This window comes from Coregonus lavaretus, assembly GCF_964263955.1.
Source record: "Coregonus lavaretus genome assembly, chromosome: 14".
Classification (NCBI taxonomy): domain Eukaryota; kingdom Metazoa; phylum Chordata; class Actinopteri; order Salmoniformes; family Salmonidae; genus Coregonus; species Coregonus lavaretus.
This window is the reverse complement of record NC_140001.1, coordinates 30,317,698-30,323,793: the sequence shown is the minus strand read 5'-3', so window position 1 is coordinate 30,323,793 and position 6,096 is coordinate 30,317,698. Positions and strand designations below refer to the sequence as shown.

Genomic DNA, 6,096 nt, shown 5'->3' with positions numbered 1-6,096 from the left:
AGACCAGGGAGGATAGAGAGAGGGAGAGATCAGGGAGGATAGAGAGAAGGAGAGAGCAGGGAGGATAGAGAGCAGGGAGGATAGAGAGAGGGAGAGAGCAGGGAGGATAGAGAGGGAGAGAGCAGGGAGGATAGAGAGGGAGAGAGCAGGGAGGATAGAGAGAGGGAGAGAGCAGGGAGGATAGAGAGGGGGAGGAGAGCAGGGAGGATAGAGAGCAGGGAGGATAGAGAGAGGGAGAGAGCAGGGAGGATGGAGAGAGGGAGAGAGCAGGGAGGATGGAGAGAGGGAGAGAGCAGGGAGGATGGAGAGAGGGAGAGAGCAGGGAGGATGGAGAGAGGGAGAGAGCAGGGAGGATGGAGAGAGGGAGAGAGCAGGGAGGATAGAGAGAGGAGGAGAGCAGGGAGGATAGAGAGAGGAGAGAGTAGGGAGGATAGAGAGAGGGAGAGAGCAGGGAGGATAGAGAGAGGGAGAGAGCCGGGAAGATAGAGAGAGGGAGATAGCAGGGAGGATAGAGAGAGGGAGAGAGCAGGGAGGATAGAGAGAGGGAGAGGGCAGGGAGGATAGAGAGGGAGGGAGCAGGAAGGAGAGAGAGCAGGGAGGATAGAGAGAGGGAGAGAGCAGGGAGGATAGAGAGAGGGAGAGAGCAGGGAGGATGGAGAGAGGGAGAGAGCAGGGAGGATGGAGAGAGGGAAAGAGCAGGGAGGATGGAGAGAGGGAGAGAGCAGGGAGGATGGAGAGAGGGAGAGAGCAGGGAGGATGGAGAGAGGGAGAGAGCAGGGAGGATGGAGAGAGGGAGAGAGCAGGGAGGATGGAGAGAGGGAGAGAGCAGGGAGGATGGAGAGAGGGAGAGAGCAGGGGAGGATGGAGAGAGAGAGAGAGAGCAGGGAGGATAGAGAGAGAGAGAAAGCAGGGAGGATAGAGAGAGGGAGAAAGCAGGGAGGATAGAGAGAGGGGGAGAAAGCAGGGAGGATAGAGAGAGGGGAGAGACCAGGGAGAGAGGGAGAAAGCAGGGAGGATAGAGAGTGGGAGAGAGCAGGGAGGATAGAGACCAGGGAGGATAGAGAGAGGGAGAGAGCAGGGAGGATAGAGAGTGGGAGAGAGCAGCAAGGATAGAGAGAGGGAGAGAGCAGGGAGGATAGAGAGAGGGAGAGAGCAGGGAGGATAGAGAGAGGGAGAGAGCAGGGAGGATGGAGAGAGGGAGAGAGCAGGGAGGATGGAGAGAGGGGAGAGAGCAGGGAGGATGGAGAGAGCAGGGAGGATGGAAGAGAGGGAGAGAGCAGGGAGGATGGAGAGAGGTAGAGAGAGAGAGAGAGCAGGGAGGATAGAGAGAGGGAGAAAGCAGGGAGGATAGAGAGAGGGAGAAAGCAGGGAGGATAGAGAGAGGGAGAGACCAGAGAGAGAGAGAGAAAGCAGGGAGGATAGAGAGAGGGGGAGAGAGCAGGGAGGGATAGAGAGTGGGAGAGAGCAGGGATGATAGCGAGAGGGAGAGAGCAGGGAGGATAGAGACCAGGGAGGATAGAGAGAGGGAGAGAGCAGGGAGGATAGAGAGTGGGAGAGAGCAGGGAGGATAGAGAGAGGGAGAGAGCAGGGAGGATAGAGAGTGGGAGAGAGCAGGAGGATAGAGAGTGGGAGAGAGCAGGGAGGATAGAGAGAGGGAGAGAGCAGGGAGGATAGAGACCAGGGAGGATAGAGAGAGGGAGAGATCAGGGAGGATAGAGAGAAGGAGAGAGCAGGGAGGATAGAGATCAGGGAGGATAGAGAGAGGGAGAGAGCAGGGAGGATAGAGAGAGGGAGAGAGCAGGGAGGATAGAGAGGGAGAGAGCAGGGAGGAGAGAGAGCAGGGAGGATAGAGAGAGGGAGAGAGCAGGGAGGATAGAGAGGGGGAGAGAGCAGGGAGGATAGAGAGCAGGGAGGATAGAGAGAGGGATGGAGCAGGGGAGGATGGAGAGAGGGAGAGAGCAGGGAGGATGGAGAGAGGGAGAGAGCAGGAGGATAGAGAGAGGGAGAGAGCAGGGAGGATAGAGAGAGGAGAGAGCAGGGAGGATAGAGAGAAGGAGAGAGCAGGGAGGATAGAGAGAGGGAGAGAGCAGGGAGGATAGAGAGAGGGAGAGAGCAGGGAGGATAGAGAGAGGGAGAGAGCAGGGAGGATAGAGAGAGGGAGAGAGCAGGGAGGATGGAGAGAGGGATGAGAGCAGGGAGGATGGAGAGAGGGAGAGAGCAGGGAGGATGGAGAGCGGGAGAGAGCAGGGAGATAGAGAGAGGGAGAGAGAGCAGGGAGGATAGAGAGAGGGAGAAAGCAGGGAGGATAGAGAGAGGGAGAAAGCAGGGAGGATAGAGAGAGGGGGAGAAAGCAGGGAGGATAGAGAGAGGGGGAGAGAGCAGGGAGGATAGAGAGTGGGAGAGAGCAGGGAGAGAGGGAGAAAGCAGGGAGGATAGAGAGAGGGGGAGAAAGCAGGGAGGATAGAGAGAGGGGGAGAGAGCAGGGAGGATAGAGAGTGGGAAGAGAGCAGGGAGGATAGCGAGAGGGAGAGAGCAGGGAGGATAGAGACCAGGGAGGATAGAGAGAGGGAGAGAGCAGGGAGGATAGAGAGTGGGAGAGAGCAGGGAGGATAGAGAGAGGGAGAGAGCAGGGAGGATAGAGACCAGGGAGGATAGAGAGAGGGAGAGAGCAGGAGGATAGAGAGTGGGAGAGAGCAGGGAGGATAGAGAGTGGGAGAGAGCAGGGAGGATAGAGAGAGGGAGAGAGCAGGGAGGATAAAGAGAGGGAGAGAGCAGGGAGGATAGAGAGAGGGAGAGAGCAGGGAGGATAGAGGGAGGGTAGAGAGCAGGGAGGGTAGAGAGCAGGGAGGGTAGAGAGCAGGGAGGGTAGAGAGCAGGGAGGGTAGAGAGCAGGGAGGGTAGATAGCAGGGAGGATAGAGAGAGGGAGAGAGCAGGGAGGATAGTGAGAGGGAGAGAGCAGGGAGGATAGAGAGAGGGAGAGAGCAGGGAGGATAGAGAGCAGGGAGGATAGAGAGAGGGAGAGAGCAGGGAGGATAGAGAGTGGGAGAGAGCAGGGAGGATAGAGAGTGGGAGAGAGCAGGGAGGATAGAGAGAGGGAGAGAGCAGGGAGGATAAAGAGAGGGAGAGAGCAGGGAGGATAAAGAGAGGGAGAGAGCAGGGAGGATAGAGACAGGGAGAGAGCAGGGAGGATGGAGAGAGGGAGAGAGCAGGGAGGATATAGAGAGGGAGAGAGCAGGGAGAGAGAGGGAGGGAGCAGGGAGGATATAGAGAGGGAGAAAGCAGGGAGGATAGAGACCAGGGAGGATAGAGAGAGGGAGAGAGCAGGGAGGATAGAGAGTGGGAGAGAGCAGGGAGGATAGAGAGAGGGAGAGAGCAGGGAGGATAGCGACCAGGGAGGATAGAGAGAGGGAGAGAGCAGGGAGAGAGCAGGGAGGATAGAGAGAGGGAGAGAGCAGGGATGATAGAGAGAGGGAGAGAGCAGGGAGGATAGAGAGCAGGGAAGGTAGAGAGCAGGGGAGGATAGAGAGCAGGGAGGATAGAGAGCAGGGAGGATAGAGAGCAGGGAGGATAGAGAGAGGGCGAGAGCAGGGAGGATAGTGAGAGGGTGAGAGCAGGGAGGATAGAGAGCAGGGAGGATAGAGAGCAGGGAGGATAGAGAGAGGGAGAGAGCAGGGAGGATAGAGAGAGGGAGAGAGCAGGGAGGATAGAGAGAGGGAGAGAGCAGGGAGGATAGAGAGAGGGAATGGAGGATAGAAAACAGGCACATTTAAAGGCGGCTGGTTTGGGCCTGTTATGTCTGATTGTGCTTTTCCTCCATTTTGGCTTTGGTCCAGTCTGGGAACATAGCCCAGAGAGAAGGGGGGAGGGAGGGAGAGCGATGTGTGTATGAAGGGCAGGGTGCCCAGTTTACCAGCACGAAGGAAACAATATGGTTCCAGTTTCCTCTGCTCAGCCACTCTTATGCTGTGTGTGTGTGTGTGTGTGTGTGTGTGTGTGTGTGTGTGTGTGTGTGTTTGTTTGCTGTGCGTTTGTGTGAATATGTGTGGTGCGTGTGTCTGGCCTGTCTGTGCTCCAGATGCGTAGAAACACTATTGTGTAGAGACACATTTAAAGGAGACATTTCTGTGGATTTCCTGCTAGCAGAATGGAAGCTCCCACACTCAATTCAGTTCAATTCAAAGGGGCTTTATTGGCCTGGGAAACGTCTCTCTCTCCATCACTCGCTCTCCTCTCCGCTCTTTAGCACAGTATGGAATCTCTACTTCTATCTCAGCTGCAATGCAGGCCTGAATATGGTGGAAATTAGCAGGAAGCAGCTCAAACAAAAACAGTGTTTCTGTCAATGAGCAAAATGTGCGTATGTCTCATCCAATTTTTGCATTCAGGCCAATTCTTTCTTGCTGACATTGTCTTGTGAACCCCTCTGATTTTGCCTTAGTTTCATTGTCATATCAAATAGCTTGTTAAATGGTTGTCTTGTAAAATCCCCCCTCTCTCTTTCTCCTTCCTCTTCTCCATCTGTTAAGTCAATGAGCTTTATTGCCATCTTCATTCAGTATCTTACATTGCCCAAGCGCGATCACATAACTCTTTCTCTCTCTCCTCTCTCCTCTCTCTCTCTCTCTCTCTCTCTCTCTCTCTCTCGTCTCTCTCTCTCTCTCTCTCTCTCTCTCTCTCTCTCTCTCTCTCTCTCTCTCTCTCTCTCTGTCTCTGTCTCTCTCTCTCTCTCTCTCCTCTGTCTCTCTCTCTCCTCTGTCTCTCTCTCTCTCCTCTCTGTCTCTCTCTCTCTGTCTCTCTCTCTCTCTCTCTCTCTCTCTCTCTCTCTCTCTCTCTCTCTCTCTCTCTCCTCTGTCTCTCTCTCTCTCCTCTCTGTCTCTCTCTCTCTCTCTCTCTCAGGTAAGAGGAGGTATAAGCGTCATGAGGTGGAACAGATCCACGGTGAGGTCAGGAGGATGTGTTCTCTCAACAACGTGCTCAACAGTCAGAGGAGTTTTGAGCATGTGCAGAAGATCCTGCGTGTGAAGCGTCTCCAGCGCCAGGCCAAGACTGGCAACAACGTCGTCAAGAGGCGACCTGGTCGCCCCCGGAAACACCCTATTGATGAATCTGAACCCAACAATTATGGGAGGGACGAAGGAAGGGGCTTCGGGATGCCGGTGCTGGAGAGATGTGTTGACCTACCGGGTAGGCGGAGCTTAAGACCAAGTCCCGTCCCCCAGCCTCTGGAGTTTTCAATCACGACTCTATCTCAGTGGCCATTGAGACAGTGGTGCACCGAGCACGCTCTCTGCTCCCCAACCGGTCAGAGGAAGGAAATGCAGGGGGAGGCGCAGGAGAGAGGAGGGAGGGGATATGGCCTTCCACTAGCCAATCAGACGGCAGGACAGTTGCAGATACAGATTAGCTCTGGCCTATCAGAGAGCTGGTGAGAGGAGCCATCACTGGCCAAATGCTGCGTTCATAACCAAGTGGGAAGGTAGTATTTACCACATACGACTGGAAAAAATCCACATGAACGCCTCTCCAACAGGTAATTACTAGTGGGAAACGGGACTATCATCCCTGAGCTCTGACTTCAACCACATGCTGACCTCTGACGTCACCTAATAAGGAAATGACCTCGATAACAGCATTTTCGGCAGATAAATGCAACAACAAAACATTATTTATAAAAAGCTATCTATTAATATGGTTTTTGAACAATATCATTTGTTTACAAGCATGATAAGCGGTACTTTTAGTTTATGGTTAACGAAGCTTGTTGGCCATTAGCCAATCAGCGTTTCTCAACGAGTTCAAAGCATGTGAATGCATCCAATTACCACTTCACAACTGGGTAATTACCACCTTCCCACTTGGTGATGAACATAGCAATAGCAGCCAAACAGACAGCAATGCTGGGACCACCTCTGTGCACTTTGACCTATTGACCTGTCTGTTTCTCTTCTATGATTGGATGTAAGGAGAGTGACTGCAGTAGGTCTCTATGAAGGAACATTAGGAGAGGAGTAGTGTTGCACTCTGAATGAGAGTGCCGCTGAGGACGGACAGTGACTCTTATCATACATGTATGTGATACAATGATGCGTACGGTC

General features: G+C 53.9%; 1 pseudogene across 1 annotated transcript in view; it reads left to right on the top strand.

Moving 5' to 3' along the window:
* The window catches only part of LOC311141825 (SET-binding protein-like), a 45,327-nt pseudogene extending 39,662 nt beyond the window's left edge, over positions 1-5,665 (top strand). Inside the window, exon 6 of the transcript in view lies at positions 4,898-5,665. The product of the transcript in view is annotated as an SET-binding protein-like (transcript). The remainder of the gene's footprint in view (positions 1-4,897) is intronic.
* Positions 5,666-6,096: the final 431 nt, after the last annotated feature.